We start from the raw sequence: 18,906 nt of genomic DNA on the forward strand, positions 1-18,906 counted from the left end.
ATGTTATGTTTGTGCATAAAAGCGCTTGGTGATGCATAAAGCAGCAACGTGCAAATTCAGGGGAAGGAAAAGTTAGAAGAGGACGCAGGAGTGTGGAAAATTCAGATCCGAGAGTCAGAGGAGAATCTGCTGCAGAGAACGCAGCTATCCCCAACTTTCAGGTGGCTATAGGAATCAGAGGCTCCCCAAGCCAAAGCAAGGACCATCATAGATCCTTCATGCGTAAAAAGGGTATAGATAAACTAAGGGCCACCGGTAAGTGGCATGATTACTCACAGGCCTTATCTCATTACGGGGTCAAACTTGGGAAGTTTGAAGAAGGTTGCCTGGACTACAAAATACCCTCCTTGGCGATGCTTCACAGTGCACAGATGCTGCGGGTCTAGATGCAGGTCCGGTTTAAAACTGGAGCTGGATCTCTCATCACAAATTTAGTACAAAGAAAGCACTGTTGCAGCTGGTCTCAGGACACTTGAAGAAAGGCAGAGAAGTCACCAGATGTGACGTAGGGGTAAGCAGGGGACTGACACACGCTTTTCTCTTGCAGGACAAAACAGTAGGGATGGCGAGATCTGGCAAGAAGAGGTTCTGCAGTGCAATCTAGGTTTCCCACAAAGCTCAAGGTGAAACTCAAAAAGGCAACACTCCAGTACGGGTGCAAAGGTTCAAGCTGGTCAGTCCACTGGAGAGACCAGGGACAATTCAGAGAAGGCTCATTTGCAGGGCACAAAGGAGGCATCGAGAGTGATCGGTTCCACCACTCCAACGGGTTACCAAAGGGTTGAAGCACCTTTGCAGGTCTTCGGAGATTGAGCGCAAAGCAGGGCTCTACCGGGACAACAGAAGGCTCAAGGTGCCAAAGCTTCTGTGTGTGTTTCCGGATAGTCCTTAGATCTGCTTCACTTCCCTGGACACTTTGCTCTGTGTATAGGTCAATTTGGACCTATGGGTGACCTGTGGGTTTGCACTCTGGCCCCCTCCTCATATCCCAAAGTCCAGTGAGTGCTTGCACCCAGCCTGCACCCAGCTGGCCAATGAGGAGATCTGTCCCACTCATGCACGCCAGCAGTGGTCCAATCAGGGGCCATTTTGATTCTCATGCTTCCTTGTTACCAGTAGTGTGGATGGGGACCAGACAGTCCCAGACTACTTCCTGGCATGTGACATGCATTAGCCTGTGAAAAGCGCCAGCTTTCACGGGTGAATGCATGCCCAAATAAGGACTCCCTGCATCACAAAGATCAGGGGGAAGGCCAATAGACAAAATGGCCAAAGGAGAAGACAAAATACCTTGTGGCATGGCCATGACGGACAATAGCCATAGGGCCTCATTACGAATCAGGCGTTAAGGGGTTAACGGCGCCGTAAACGGCGCCGACCCTTAACGCCTGATTCCGAGGTCCCTTTGCGCCATGGTGAGTTTAACGCCTGCTTTTGCAGGTGTTAAAATCCATGGCGCTAAGGGACCATGGTGCTAATTACGCCACCGTAATTTACGGTGCCGTAATTAGCGCCTTCCCCACTCCCATTATGCCCTATGGGGCAAAAATGGGAATGGGGAAGGGTAAAATGGGAAATGGGGATTTACCGCCCCACTCACCTTGGAATGGGGCGGTAAATCCGCCATCCACCATGGTGTAAACATAGTTTACACCATGGTGGTAAGGGTACGACCCAGGCGGTAACTTACCGCCTGGGTCGTAATGAGGCCCATAGTAATGAGCCAAATGCGGCAAGCGTGGTATGGCTCAGTAAAAAAATATAAATATACATGAAAAAGCTTCTGCTGCCACCGTCTACTCCTAGGCACCTTGTCCAGTTACCAAATAATCCTTAATTTAAGGGATGGCTAGGGCACGAATACGCAAGGACCCTAGTGCGCGTTACAGTAATGTACTATGCACACTGAAATACAGTTGCCAAGGTTTCTCAGTACTGACTGAATCAAGGACAAGTCAGTTTCCACCTAACGATGAGCAAAAGCCCAGTGCAGTGCGTCTGGAGGTTGTGCTTCACTGGCAGAAAGTCAGGACATGAGGCTGAAACAAATGCAAAAAGTTGGGGGGTCCACAAATATAGAGGTAAAATAGCAGTAAGTGAAATTTTACCTAGCACAGATCAGAATGTATTTTTCATGCATACCCTTGTTGATGCAATGCAACATTACTCTTACAAACTTGACATCTCTTGAAACAAATATAAAGTGTAGGCCGCTGGTCATGACAATAGTCCCTGCCACTCAGCTGCTCCGACCACCACCAGTCTTTGAACCTTCTAGGCATCAACTTAAGAACTCTAGGCCATCTCCAGCCAGACAGCATTGAGTATACTGCTGCTCACAGGACCAGACCCTGCCATGCAACTGCTCCGCCCACCACCTATTTCACCAGTCATACTTAGGCATCCTTATCACTGGAGCACTCAGCAAATGCGAACAAAGACAAGGACCTCATCTGTTTATGTCTGTTCATGCCTGATAGGACCAAGGGTAAGGCCCACACTTTGGCATTTCACCTACAAAGCAGTTGCTACTACTGCTACTTGCCACAAGTCATCATTATGTGTCACCTCCATCTAAAGCTTATTCACACCCTTGGTAAGGTTTGCGTGGCTGAACACCATGGCACGCCCATCCAAGTTACCATTGCGAGCCACATCAAAATCACCCTTGCCTTATCCAAAACCCACAGATCACATGCACACAACCTATCATGCTCATCAGTACTCAGTCAGAAGTCGTCCTGTCGGAATAGAAAATATATTGTGCCTCCTATTGTGGAAAATATATTTAATATTGGCCTATGCCAAGCTTCTTGAAAGTCACTTGCGAGAAAATCTGCGTTGCAAGGTCCTGACCTTTAATCCATGTAGGTCGCCATTTTAGGTCAAACCGCCATTTTAGGATTTGTGTGGAAAAGTCACCCTGCGAGCTAAAATGGTGGACAATGTCATTGCAAAATACAACATGGCCGTCTTCACCTCTGTACATCGCTAATGTGTAATCTGCCTGCAGGCTACTTGTTGAGGTCATGAACTGAGACCTCGTCCTACGTTGACCTATGTGTAAAATGATTACTCGCGCAATGAAACCAATCCACAAGTATATATTAAGATAATGTATTTACACATTGAACAAAGAACATCTGTTTTACTACACTGTATTTATGTTTAAGAAGACCTGCAATGCAAAACTTTAGAATACATAGTTAATGCATGCACTTAGTGTTACATGTAATAAAAACAAACCAGTTAGATGCGGTTATTTGGGAGTCGGCAGCAAACCCTTGAATTGATGATGTATAAAGTGGAATATTAACCCGAAGTGGGGCTGGGCATAGTGCCCACGAAATGTATAAAAGGCGAATGCATTCTAATGTACAGCGTCTCTCACTGAACACACTGAACCACGCTGGAGTTCGATATGTTGTACTGAGGGCCGATAGCTATCTGACTTTGCACTGTTTTTGTAATTGAATTCAGTAGAGAATAAAGTACTTTGTATGTTTCTTTGTAACCCGTGTTCGGTGTATTTCTTTTTGGGGTACTCAGCCTCGATATTTTGTTTCTGTTTTCACAGTTAGCGCCCGAATAGGGACCCTCAAGATTGATGCCGGATTGTTGAAGGTTGACACATGTTATCGGACCGGGATTGGACGGTGTGACAAAAAGTAAGGGGCCCCTGGATGAGACGCGACACCTCAGCAGCGCTGCACGATCCGATCCCTGGATGACTAACCTGTGGTCTGAGATGGCATCTTGACGTGGGTCCACTTATCGAGGTGGGCAGATTTGCCAAAATCACCATACACAAGGCAAGATTAGTTAGTTAGATTCTTAGAAGTACCGATCGGTCCTCCTTAGGTTTGGCCAGGTGAGCCGTGACCCGACTCTTAATTTAATCCTGGCAATCTGAACTTTGGCGCATTGTATCTGCAGACACAATTATTGACCAGGTAACACCAAGAATTTGAGATATGCCTAGGAAATTGTCTACCTGCTTTAGGGTATTATTCCGCAGTGATAGACAATCTTTGGAATTTAGCAGTCCCGCACCACAGGAGGGGTCGCCGGCATGTACTATGTACTGTAAGCATGGCATTGGAAGTGTAGTATTTAATGATATTTGGCACATACAAACCAGACATGCCTCCGAAATTCAGTGGCCAATCAATGGTAGTTTTGAGATCCCTCACATTGAATATTTGGAGTCAGTATTGTTAAAGAAAAAGGCTAGACCTGCAGCATTTTATGTTTTGCAGAATTGGAAAAAGAAGCGTTACAACAGCTTAAGAGTAGAGAGAAACATGCGCGCTGTCATCAAACGATTGCGGAAAAAGCGTTATTATATGACCAGGATAAACACTCTGAATCGGCTAAAAATATGGAAAGGGCTTTCTCACTTGGTATTCAGAAAATCTATCCTTCCAAAGATCTTCATGATTCTGATGAGTTTTTTGAGAAAATATTAAATGAACGAAGGCCTGGTGCCTATGCGCCACCTCTGTATGTTCCTCTTCCCGCTGCTGTACCTTTTCCTATTGTTATTCCTGCTCTTCCTGCTCAACCTGTTGTTCCTACTCCTCCGGCTTTTGTCCCTCCACCTGCTCCTCCGCCTCTTTTTGTCGCACCAGTTATAGCTCCTCCATCGAATTTGCCTGCTCCCCCTCTTCCAAGTGGTCTTGGGCCGCTTGTAATCGATCATGGTGCAGGTTCAAAGGTTGTCACTCGCAGTACTGTACCACCGGAGAAGAAATGTGAGTTAATTGCATGGGCTAAGCATTGTATGGAGAAGGATGATCAGGCTAGTGTTTTTTCCACACTTTTTAATACAGATAATTTTCCTGAGAAAAATGTTTTTATTGAAGGTTTGGGGATTCAGTTATGTATAATGTGGGGAAGATTGAATAATGCGGATGTTCCGCAAGGTTTAAGGGATCTAAATACTTAAGCACTTTCCAGAGACACTGTGGAGAAGGTAAATGAGCATGTTGAGAGGTTATTTGAGTATAGGAAGGAGTTAGAAAGGATACGGAATGAGGATGATGAAGAGGAAAGTATGTATGTACAGAAACGGTACCTTCCATGTCGTAAACTGATATCAGAGGAAATGCGAATTTGTAAGAAAGATGCGATTAGATGGATTTCAGATATATCGATAACTCCAGTTGAGGTATATGACATATATAGTCAATATACGTTGGAAATGCAGAGGAAAGTGATACAGGTAATGGTAGAGTATTTGCAGGATGAATGTGTAAAAAGAAAGATTAGTTGTCCCACAGAGTTATTGAATATTTATAAAAGAGCTTTTTCACTTGACACTTTTTCGACTGCTATAGCGCTCGAGTTGACTCTGTTGCTTAGTAAGCGTTCGGAGTTGCTACATCTCAGTTGCCTATGAGAGAGGTTCCTCCGACATTTGTCCCGAAGCTTGAGGTTGCGGCCAATGCTGCTCAAGGTATAGCCGCTGTGGACATTCCTGCACATTATGTATCACAGTTTGTTCACGTTCCGTTTTCACGACAGGAAGTGAACACCATTATACAGTCTATTCCTGATATTAGGAAAAATCCGACTGGGTTCTATAAAGAGATGGAATCTGTTTTGCAATCCTCAGTGTTCACCTTAGGTGACATTAATTTATTGTTTCCAGTACTCCTGCCCATAGATTTATGGAAACAAGTTTGAACTATTGACGATGTACCCGGGTTGGGAGATACATGGGCGAATTTAACTAGACTCGATGGGGAAAGGCCAGCTGGCGAAAGATCACAACAGGTGATATTAACTCTGCCTGATAGAATTATTGCTAAATTAAAAACCATAATTCCCGAAAAAAGAATTATTTGGGACAAACTTACGGCCTGTGTCCAAGGAAAGTCTGAGGGTGCTACCGAGTTCTTTAATCGGTTCGAACAGGTATTTTCAGATTTCAGTGGACACGACTTAGCACAGAATCTGGGAAAAGATTATTTGTGGACAAATTTGTACGTGGATTGCTGCCTGCCATCCAGTCACAGATTATGTCCTCTGAGAGCGCTTGGCAGGCGAAATCGCAATCAGAAGTATTGCACATGGCTCAGTACTATGAGAATCGTGTCAATGATGAAAAAGATAGGATTGAAAAACGGAAAGGTGATTTAAAAACGAAGGTGCTATTGCAGCAAATTGTTAGAGGCCCCAGAGGGGGTAACTCTCAGGGTAGAGGTCAGTATGTCCCACAGGGGAATGTGCCCTTGGGTCCTGTGAGTATTAATCAATGTGCTTATTGTCGTCGAGAGGGTGATTGGTGAGCAAAATGCCCCGTCCTTCAACAGAGGTTGAATAATACATTTGGTAGAGGTCAGTTTACACAGGACCCTCAACAGCCTTTTTCACAGGACAATCAGACTCCGAGTGCGGACACTAGGAACATATTCGATCATCTTTCCGCTGCATATTTATCTGAAGAGCTTCCTTTTGATAATATTTTGTTTCTTTAGGATTGCCCGAAGCAGGGTTTGGAACCTACACCTATTCCCGTCAATCAGAAAGGTCCCTACGTTGAAATGATGGTGGGAAATAGGAAACATCAGTTCTTGATAGATACTGGAGCACAGAAGTGTTCCATTGATCATTTGCGGGTTCCAAACATTCCACTGTCAGGGCAAACCAATATTTCTGTAGGGTTTTCTGGTACACCAGTTGTTTGTCCGGTCTCTATGCCGGTACCTATTTCTTTGGGTTCCTTTATGGACCAGTGTCCTTTTCTATTGACCTCGTATTGCGGGGAAAACTTGCTGGGGTTGAATTTGTTAAAAGAATTGAATGCAGTGATTTATTGTTCTTCCGATGGAGTGCGCTTGACGATTTCACCACAGCAATCTTCTGCCTCGCAATTTCTGACTAGACCTTTGCCTCCAGAATTCATTGATGTACCAGAGAACTTGTGGGCTGTTGACGACAATGATGTTGGTGTTTTGCAGATTGAACCTGTTAAGATAGTTTTGAAACATGGAATTGAGCTGCCATGCATTCCCCAGTATAAGATTTCGGCCGGCTGAGGGCGAGCGAGCTTTGAAATGTATTGTTTCCGACTTTGTGCACCGCGGTGTGATTGAAGAAATTTCAGGAAGTTTGTGTAATAGTCTGATTTTACCCGTGTACAAGAAAGGCGATAATGTAATTCCATTTCTTTTTTTAATTGATTTACGTGCCATTAATAAAGTTGTGTCACCGCAATTTCCAATTGTGCCAGATGTGACGACAATCCTAACCATGATTCCAGCTACAGCTACTTACTTTAGTGTTGTTTACCTAAATAATGCGTTCTTTAGTATTCCTATACACAAGGATAGTAGATATTTGTTCGCGTTTACCTTAGGGGGACGCTCGTTTACATTTACTCGTGCACCTCCAGGGTACACAGAGAGTCCTAGTATTTATAGTAGGGCTTTGAAAGAACAACTTGATACCCTTGAATTGCCCTCTACCTGTACTTTGCTTCAGTACGTTGACGATTTGCTTCTGGCTGCTGACTCTGGAAGTGCCTGTAAGGAGGGCACTGTGTTACTACTTATTCATCTAGCTAAACATGGTCACAAAGCTTCGCTTAAGAAATTTCAATATTGTTGTCAGGAGGTCGCCTATTTAGGCTATCTCCTGTCAAAGGAGGGAGGAAGATTAACACCTGAAAGAATAAAACACATTTCTGGTATGTCTGTCCCAAATACGCAGAAGGAAGTTAGGGCCTTGATAGGTATGGCTTCTTACTGTAGGTTGTGGATCCCAAATTTTTCACTAGTGATAAAACCGATGTTGGCCTTGATGAAGAAGGGCATTTCTTCGCCGTTGCCATGGACCTCGGAACACCAGAAATCGTTTTACTTGCTTAAGACTGCATTATGCTATGCACCAGTTTTAGGCACACCAAACTATGAAAAGGCCTTCGTATTGTTTGTGCATGAATGTGATGGATGTGCTTTGGCTGTATTAATGCAGGAGCATGGAGGGAAGAATAGGCCGTGCGGTTACTATTCCTCTGCCCTTGATCCTGTAGCATGAGCTTTGCCAAGATGTTTGTGCGCTGTCGCTGCTGCGTCTGTAAAGCAGAGTGAGGGAATGGTCCTAAGCCATGATTTGACCCTGATGGTGCCTCACTCTGTAGATGTTCTATTGAACCGAACTCAAACGCAACACTTCACTTCCGCATGGTTGACGAGATATGAATTGATCTTGTTTGTCCCTCACATTCAAATTAATAGGTGTTGTGTCCTTAATCCGGCTGAACTCCTACCTTTCCCGCAAGATATTACTTGCGGCGATGAAGACTCACATGATTGTTTGTATACGACCGAACAAGAAACAAAGGGCAGGATTGATTTGAAAGATACCCCTTTGGATAATCCGCAAGGAGAGCTGTTTTGTGACGGCTCCTGCTTTAAACTTTCGGATGGTACATCCACAGCCGCTTAAGCAATCACTACCTTGAGCACGTTGTGGAAACTAAGAGAATTACGCATAATTCTGCGCCGGCCGCAGAGATTATAGCATTAACCCGAGCTTGTGAACTTTCCGAAGGGCTTGTAGTAAATATATATACTGATAGTCAGTATGCCTTTGGGGTGGTTCACAACTTTGGGAGACTTTGGTCGGAAAGAGGATTCCTAACCTCGCATGGCACCAAGATACAACATGGCACCCTAATAGTGCAACTACTCTCAGCACTTGCGCTCCCTACTCAGCAGTTGTAAAATGTGCAGCACATCGTAAGATTGTAGATAACATTGGAAAAGGGAATGCTTTCGCTGATCAAATAGCTAGACAAACTGCCACTGATCTCTTTACGGAGATATATGTTTCCAGCGAGACTGAAAATGCTAATGTGATGGATGAGGGCGTGGGGTCTGTAGGGGATATCCAAGCAAATGCCACTGTAGAAGAAGCTAAGAGGTGGGCTGAGGTCTTGGGAAAACTTGATGATGATGGTTGAAATGGCACACGGTCCTACGCATGACGAAAATGTTAGAAAAAGTTTGGGTAAACAACAAAATTTCAAAAATTGCTCAGCATTACGTCCAGAATTGTATGATTTGCTTACAACATAATGTGGGAAAGGGGAAAGCAACCCCAAGGGGAAGTTTTGGGCCACCCTCTGTCCCATTTGAAGTAATTCACTTTGATTTCATTGAAATGGAGCGATGCAACAATTTAAAATATGTATTGGTAGTCATTTGTGCCTTTAGTAAGTGGGTTGAGGTTTTCCCTGTTAAAGATGCTACAGCTATGACCACTGCGAAAACTATGTTAAAGGAGTGCTTTCCCCGGTTCGGTTTGCCAAGTGTTATCTGGTCGGACAATGGTCCACACTTTGTTGTCGCTGTAATCCTACAGATATGCACAGCGTTACGAATTGGCAAATGGTTCCATTCGGCCAGACATCCTCAGAGCGCCGGACTAGTAGAAAGACACAACGGCATCATCAAGAACAAGCTCGCTAAGACGTGTGCCGGCACCAAACTAAAATGGCTAGACGACTTACCGATCGTGTTACTAGCTATGCGTATAACCCCTCAAACTAAGACTGGGCTCTCTCCATTTGAGGTGGTAATGGGGAGACCTGCCAACATCTGGAATTTGCCAAAATGTCAAAATTTGAGAAATATTGAAAATGGACTACTTTCAGATTATTGTAGCCAATTGACTAAAAACCTGTATTTGATTTACCACCAAGTACGAGAGGCCTTACCTGTGGGGTATGAAGGCCCAGGCCATGGCATACGACCGGGGAGCTGGGTGCTCATTAAATCATTTGAGCGCACCTCCTGCCTCGCGCATCGCTGGCGTGGGCCATTCCAGGTCCTGTTGGTCACCCAAACAGCGGTGCGGGTAGCTGGCTGAACGAAATGGATCCACGCATCACACATCAAGAAACTTCCTCACCCTGTGCCACACGTTACAGAAGAAGCATAACCCCTCGCTGATACTGCAACTGATGATCCCAAAGCAATAAGCAGCACTGAGAGTGTGTCGGAGAATATCTCTAAGCCTAAGAGGCTTGGGGAAGCTGCCATTTTGTTTCCATACTCTCCACAAATTTTGCACCCGGAAACGGCTGTTTCAAATTCAGCCTCTTCATCTGTCCCTGATACGTTGCTTCCAACAGGAAGTGACAACACATTGTTTCCCAGTCAATCAGTACCAGGAACAGCCAGATATCCCTTGCGTCTGAGAAAATAGACATACGGCACAGTTCTGCTGTGTATCTGATAGACATACAGCACGGTTCGGCTGTGCATTCAAGGAAGGAAAAGAGTCATCGAGGGCTTGCTTTTGCCCAAATTTGAGAAAGGGGATTCTGTTGGCTAGGGTTTTGGAAGGACACAGAAATCGCGCGACCGGGGGGTCGCCAGCAACGAACATTGGGGTTTCCGTTTGAAGACTGCAATGCCTGCTACCGCCGCCGCTCGTATTGGACTTGTAAATAAGGGGGTGACCAACCGGGACGATGGACAAAATGCCTGGGCCCCGAAAACGTATTGCTGTATTTTTGTAATAATATTTGGTTTTATAATAGGCACTGTTGTAGGCCTCTGGTATTTAGAAGAAGCTCACCCTTTAGAGTTTTTGCTACCGACTAAAAATGTACCCACTGTCTCCACACCTTTTGTGCATTTGCATACTTTGTCCCCTAGAGATTCACAGCACAGACAAAGGTATCATAATAATACACTGTTACTTATCATGAACGCTGCACATGCCATTTTTAATAGGTCCAATTGCTGGATCTGTTCACATTTACCGCAACACGGGGATAAGGTGCTAGGTTGGTATATTCATCCTTTACCGTTGACAACTGCTTGCTATGCTTCTCTTAGAGCACTGTTCTTTGGCCGATGGAATGATATCGTCTCAGGGAACTTTGATGGCACCAATTTGAATAGTTTTGAGAAACGTGTTTTGCCTCCCCTGGGATGCTCTCTTTTTGCAAATAGGAGTAAACCGAATGTTGCTTCTATTAGGCCTTCTGATAGACTGTCCCGTCCCTTTCAATCTTTGATTTCCTTCAAAATGGCTCTGATAGGCAATAAGGATGCCATGCCTCCTTCTTACACTGTTAACCATAGCCCCGATTCAGCTTCTTTCTGCATACAGAGGAATGGCACTCGGTCAATGGGAGTTTTTAAAGGTTGTGCCAACGTTGCAAATTTGACTGGGGAGGACAGACCTTTGTATGTGGGCGAACCTGTTTATTTTGTTTGCGGTAATGTAGTGTTTCCATGGTTGCCCAGGGATTGGCAGGGAACCGGTTATTTAGGGATCCTGTTACCTGGGGTGTTCATAGCAAGTACTATAGAAATTTCAAAAGCTTGTCCACGACAGGACGAGAATGGTGACACCCCAGCACAAGTTTTGGGAGACATAGCGAAATCAATTGTGCCATTTTGGGGGCAGATAGCAAATTCAGAGGATATCAAGAGACTAGCGAGAGTACTGGAGAGAACCATCAACCGGACCAGTGATATACTCTAAAAAATGGCATTAGAGCAGAAAGCAATAAAATGAGTAGCACTCCAAAATCGTATGGCATTAGATGTCATTTTAGCTGAGCGTGGTGGAGTATGCAAATTAGTGGGGTCCTCTTGCTGTGTTTTCTTTCCGGGTTCCTCCCCAACTATCTTCAAGGCAATACAGAATCTGCACATTCTTAGTCCCGAAGTGCACGTTCCCGAGGGAAATTGGGATCTCAGCGCTTGGTTCTGGGACTTCTTGTGATCTTCAGTTTGGAAGGTACTTTTGGTCTTATTAACTATTTTAGGAATTCTGTTGTTCCTTTGTTGCTGTATTCAGTGTCTGCCTGGTATGTGTTCGATGCTAGGTGGATGTTGCGCACAAGCAACAGATTTGATAGGACATAAGGTGCATGCCTCAGATAAGACTTCCAAAGAATATGTGTTAAAAGAGATATTAGTAAAAGACCTAATGGTAATAGATATTTCAGATAGTGATTCAGGGTATATGGATACTGATGCATGGAATTATTCGCAAGGAGACCCAAAGGAGTTTTTAGCACTTGCCATAGGCCAAAAGGAGGGTTTGTCGGAATAGAAAATATATCGTGCCTCCTATTGTGGAAAATATATTTAATATTGGCTAGCTGCTTGAAAGTCGCTTGCGAGACAGTCTGTGTTGCAAGGTCCTGACCTTTAATCCATGTAGGTCGCCATTTTAGGTCAAACCGCCATTTTAGGATTTGTGTGGAAAAGTCACTGTGTGAGCTAAAATGGTAGATGATGTCATTGCAAAATACAACATAGCCGTCCTGACCTCTGTACATCGCTAATGTGTAATCTGCCTGCAGGCTACTTGTTGAGGTCATGAACTGAGACCTCGTCCTACGTTGACCTATGTGTAAAAGGATTACTCGAGCAATGAAACCAATCCACAAGTACATATTATGATAATGTATTTACACATTGAACCAAGAACATCTGTTTTACTACATTGTATTTATGTTTAAGAAGACCTGCAATGCAAAACTTTATAATACACAGTTAATGCATACGCGTAATAAAAACAAACCTGTTAGATGCGGTTATTTGGGATTAGGCAACAAACCCTAGAGATGTTCATGTATAAAGTGGAATATTAACCCGAAGTGGGGCTGGACATAGTGCCCACGAAATGTATAAAAGGCGGATGCATTCTTATGTACAGCGTCTCTCACTGAACACACTGAACCACGCTGGTGTTTGTTGTGTTCTACTGAGGGCTGATAGCTATCTGACTTTGCACTGTTTTTGTAATTGAATTCAGTAGAGAATAAAGTACTTTGTATGTTCCTTTGTAACCTGTGTTCGGTGTATTTCCTTTTGTGCTACTCAGCCTCGATATTTTGTTTCTGTTTTCACAGTCCATGGTGCTGAGATTGGCAACCTCTTCTCGAACAAGCACATAGATGCCCTGTTCACCACTGAAACATGGTTTCCTCCATCCTTCCCAAATATTTTTGACATTCTCCTACCTGCAAGGCTAATGCAGCCAACATTTCTACTGGTCAGAAAAGGCAGGAGGCAGCATGGTGATTATCCAGAGGAGTTTTTTGTCATGCTCTATCACCTCTCTCCCAGAAGAAGCTCTTTCAAATCACTGGCCTTCCGGGTACCTTTATCTCATACGGAATACATCTCCACATTGCTCTCCTCTGCCAAATTAACACACTTTAATAATGTCTTTGTCATGAACCATCAAACTTGCCCCTTCTGGGCTTCCTGGTCCCTGTCACGTCGGGCCTTACACTCCATAATACTACCAACATGGCGGCAAGCTCAGAACGCTGCTCGCCAGTCTTCATGTTCTACACTGCGTCCTCTATAAAGAAGCCACACCACTGTGGCTCCGCGCGTCTCAACGCTGCTACTAGCTGTGATCGGGCGTGTGTTCCGAACTATCTCTAGTGCTTCTTGCTATCCCCTGGCCCCTGGATTCCCTTCTTTCGACTTCTTCCCTTTTTTCTACTTCCCGGAATCTCTGTGCCACTTCCGCGCACCCCCAACATTCTTGAATACTCCTGGAGTTTCCCGTGATCCTGGACATCGAAGCTGAACATAATCTGGAAGCCGAGGACGGCCGAGCGGGCTTATTTAAGTCCCGAACCATACAAAAGAAGACTCCACCAAAGGACATCAGGCAACGTAGACAGGTGAGAAGGGGGGAAACATGTGACAGATTGAGACGCCACCTGACCGAAGTCGATACAGACATGGAGGCGGCCATCCAGGATCTTATGCGTGGCATGCAAGAATTATCGACCGAAGTACAGAACGTGAAAGCGGAGAACGCCACGCTGAAACAATTGGTACTCTCACACGACTCTGCCTCAAAGGACAGCGTGCTATTGGGCGGCATTGTTGACAAATATGACGGCTGTGCAAAAACCCTCCGAGGATTCCTGAATTCTTGTTTGGTCCACTTTACCTTTAAACCTTATTATTTTTCCTCCCCCAGGGCTAAAGTGGGCTTTATTATTTCTCACCTCTCCGGGAATGCCTTAGCCTGGGCCATACCATTAGTTAACACCGGAGATTCTCTTTTGGATTATTATGATGGATTCATTCAAGCACTTAAAACTATGTTTGACCGCCCAGAACAGGTCTTTAGTGCTCAAGAATGTTTACTCGATTTCCAGCAAGGCTCTCAGGACATGCACACCTACGTAACTCGATTCAAGAAATTGGCTAAAGAAGCGGGTTGGCCGTCTGAAGCTTGCTTCACCCTCTTTCAAAGAGGGCTAAATGAAGATGTGAAGGATGAATTAGCCAGGGTAGCACGTCCTAGTTCTTACCAGGCACTTATGGATCTTGCTCTACAAATTGATTTCCGAATCCAGGAAAGAAAGTCAGGGTAAAGGAAGACCAAGTCAACCATCCAAAAAAATCCTCTTACAAGGCCTTCAAAATCCGAAGATTCCCCTTCTCCTACAAATGAACCCGAACCCATGCAGCTAGGGGCCTTCCGTGGACCCATATCCCCCCAAGAAAGGCTGAGAAGGATCCATACTGGCTTATGCATGTACTGTGCCTCGGACAAGCATTTAGTCAGAGAATGTCCCTTAGCCCCTCCACAGCGTTCGGGAAATGCCAGCTCCCGATCCTAGATGGAGCTCAGTTTCGGGAGAGAGATGCAGGCTCCACATCTATATCATCCTTGAACTCTCTTGGACAAAACTCCCTGGTAGTCTTACAGGCTTTTCTATCGTCATCTGAGAAGGAATCCTACCTCATTCTGGCACTAGTGGACTGTGGGGCCATGGGAATATTCATAGATCAGGAATGGGTCCTTAAACACCATATTCCTTACGAATCCCGGAACGTCCAGCAACCTGTAGAAGCAATTGATGGAAGACCTCTTTCTTCTGGACCTATAACCCTTCAGACTAAGGAAATTGAGCTTGCTATAAACCATCACCGAGAAAGGATAAAGTTTGACATCATAAAATCTGCCCATTACCCAATGGTTTTGGGAATGCCCTGGCTACAAAAACACAACCCATACATCAATTGGACAGCTGGTTCCCTGTTCTTAGGCTCCGAATTTTGTATGTCCCATTGTCTGCTCCAGGATCCTTCACCGACAACATCAGAAGAACATTCAACAACTCAGCAAGATCCTCTTATGGTCTCCAGCATCATCCGGGTTCCTAAAACCTACCAGGAATACGCCGATGTGTTCTCTTCTGCTATTGTCCAAGCCCTGCCACCCCATAGGCCTGAGGACTGTGCTATTGAGACTGAACCTTCAGCCGTGATTCCCTTTGGAAGGATGTTCATCCTGTCTGAACCAGCGAAAAAGGCCCTTCGTGAATACCTAGATACTAACCTAAAAAAGGGCACCATACGCCCATCCAAGTCTCCGGCTGGAACTTCATTATTCTTTGTTCCTAAAAAAGACACCAAGGAACTCAGACCTTGGGCCTCATTACAACTCAGGCGGTAAGGGGTTTACGGCGCCGTAAACAGCGCCGACCCTTACCGCCTGAGTACGAGGTCCCTTAGCGCCATGGCGGATTTAATACCTGCTTTTAGCAGGTGTTAAAATCCATGGCGCTAAGGGACCATGGAGTTAATTACGCCACCGTAATTTACGGTGGCGTAATTAATGACTTCCCCACTCCCATTATGCCCTATGGGGCAAAAATGGGAATGGGGAAGGGTAAATGGGGATTGGGGACTTACCGCCCCGCCAAACTCGGAATGGGGCGGTAAGTCCGCCAACCACCATGGCGTAAACGTAGTTTACGCCATGGTGGTAAAGTCACGGCCCAGGCGGTAACTTACCGCCTGGGTCGTAATGAGGCCCCTTGTCTTGATTATCGAGGCCTTAATCAGTGCACCCTTAAGGATCGTTATACATTATCCTTGATCTCGGATATCCTGGAAGCCGTAAGAGGAGCCGTAATATTCACCAAATTGGATCTTAGGGGTACTTATCACTTGATTCGTATTAGAGAAGGTGACGACTGGAAGACAGCCTTCAGAACACCCTTCGGTCATTACAAATACTTGGTCATGCCCTTTGGACTCTCTAATGCTCCGGCAATCTTCCAACGCTTCATGGACCGGGTGTTTTCGGATATGCCATTTCTTTTCGTCATCGTCTACTTGGACGATATTTTGATATTCTCTAAGGATCCTCTCAAGCATGAAGAACATGTTAAATCAGTGTTACAATGGCTACGCGAACACAAGCTTCTAGCAAAACCCAAGAAATGCCTTTTTCATGTTTCCACTGTTCACTATCTAGGATTTGTCCTTAGCCCAGATGGCATAGGCATGGATCAATCCAAGGTTAAAGCCATACTATCCTGGCCAACTCCGACCTCCGTAAAACAGATCCAATCTTTCCTGGCTTGGCCAATTTCTATCGGAAGTTTATACCATCCTTCTCCGAGATTGTTCAACCGATCATCTCCTTGTTGAAAAAAGATACTCCCTATCTATGGACCCCAGCCCAGGAGAAGGCTTTCCAACACCTAAAAACAGAATTTACACAAGCCCCCATCCTGGTTCAACCTGATATAAATCGACCATTCTTAGTGGAAACAGATGCCTCTAACTATGCCATTGGAGCATATCTGAAACAAGAACTAGATGACGGGCTGGAACATCCTATTGACTATCTTTCACGGACATTGACCTCCAGTGAAACTCATTACTCAGTCTTAGAAAAGGAACTTCTAGCCATCCGCCAAGCCTTCACCGAGTGGCGTCATTTACTTCTAGGAGCTAAACATCCTGTCCAGGTTCGGACAGACCATCGAAATCTCCAAGTGTTACAGGCCCTGGAATGCAGGAACAGCCGTCAGTCCCGTTGGGCATTCTTCTTTGCTCAATACCAGTTCCAAATTCACCATGTTCCGGGAACACAAAACGTAATTGCTGACACCTTGTCTCGGCGCCCTGACTATGAACCTCCTGATGACCGACCATTTCCCAAGATGTTTCCCCACACAATAATTGTAACCCAGGCGACCAGCCTCCTAGATGAAGTCCGTAGTCAGACTCAATCCTCAGAACTCTGGAAAGGTATCTCGGACAGGAACCAGTGGAAACTGAAGACCAAAGATGGATACTTGTTCAAAGACAATGCCTTGGTCATCCCAACACAAACACTACAGCAAAGGATAATAAATCTCTGTCACGATACTCTTTACTCCGGGCACCGTGGTATTACCAATACCCTCCGATTAATACAAAGGCAATTTTGGTGGCCTGGAGTGAAACCTGATGTACAAAGGTATATCCAGGCATGCTCTGTCTGTAATCAAAACAAACATGACAACAAGAGAACAGCGGGTTTATTGCAGCAACCTCCACTTCCAACAAGGCTTTGGGAATTCATAGCAACAAACTTCATTGTGGAATTACCACCTTCCAGGGGATACACAACCATCATGGTCACCATTGATTTGTTCACGCATGTGGGCCATTTTACACCTCTGTTTAAACTACCATCCTCGTCAGAACTTGCTGGAATTTTCCTGGAACACATATTTCGACTGCATGGACTCCCTTCCAAGATCATATCAGACAGAGGGCCCCAATACATTTCTCAGTTCTGGAAACATCTTTGCCAAATACTAGGAATCCAACGCGCTCTTTCCTCAGGATATCATCCCCAAACCAATGGAGCCACAGAGCGCGTAAACCAAACCTTGGAACAATACCTTTGTTGCTTCGCTACCAAGGTCCAGGACGATTGGTCCCTCTTAATACCAGTGGCAGAATTTGCCTATGATAATTCGGACCACTCTGCTATTAAGACCAGTCCATTTTTCTGTAGCCAAGGATTCCACCCTTCGGTTCTACCCTCCATCCTTCCTCATCCTACACCAGTTCCAACTGTCGGTTCCTGGATTGAAATGCTCATTAATGTTCAAAGAGAAGCCAAAGAACAATCAGAAAAGGCCAGGACCCAGACCAAACTGTATGCAGATTCCAAACGAAGACCAAGCCCCTCCTACACAATAGGGGATAAGGTTTGGCTGTCCTCGAAACTACTACCACAGCATTTGCGACCAAATAAATTGACTCCTCAATATTATGGGCCATTCCTTATAAAGGAAATCATCAACCCAGTGGCCTACCGACTCAAGCTTCCAGACTCCTGGAAGAAAATCCACCGAGTCTTTCACACGTCCTTAATAAAGCCATATGTTCAGACCTCTCGAACTAACCTTCGGCCCAAACCAGTAATCATCAATGACCAACTGGAGTATGAGGTCTACAGGATTTGCGATTCTAGATATAGACGTGGCAAACTCCAGTACCTAGTGGAGTGGAAAGGATATCCCCCTAGTGAACGCACGTGGGAACCTATCTCAAATCTAAATACCCCCAGGCTACTCAGAAGGTTCTATCTCATACACCCGGATAAACCCGGTGGAACGAGTTTCCGGAGGAGGCATGCTGTCATGAACCATCGAACTCGCCACTTCTGGGCTTCCTGGTCCCTGTCACGTCGAGCCTTACACTCCATAATACTACCAACATGGCGGCAAGCTCAGCACGCTGCTCGCCAGTCTTCACGTTCTACGCAGTGTCCTCTATAAAGAAGCCACACCCCTGCGGCCCTGCGTGTCTCAACGCTGCTACTAGCTGTGATCGGACATGTGTTCCGAACTATCTCTAGTGCTACTTGCTATCCCCTGGCCCCTGGATTCCCTTCTTTCGACTTCTTCCCTCTTTTCTACTTCCCGGAATCTCTGTGCCGCTTACGCGTGCCCCCAACACCTTCTTGAATACTCCTCTAGTTTCCCGTGATCCTGGACATCAAAGCTGAATGTAATCTGGAAGCTGAAGATGGGCGAGCGGGTTTATTTAAGTCCCAAACCATACGAAAGAAGACTCCACCAAAGGAGGACATCAG

This window comes from Ambystoma mexicanum, chromosome 6q (assembly GCF_040938575.1).
Source record: "Ambystoma mexicanum isolate Mex_15411 chromosome 6q, UKY_AmexF1_1, whole genome shotgun sequence".
NCBI lineage: Eukaryota > Metazoa > Chordata > Amphibia > Caudata > Ambystomatidae > Ambystoma > Ambystoma mexicanum.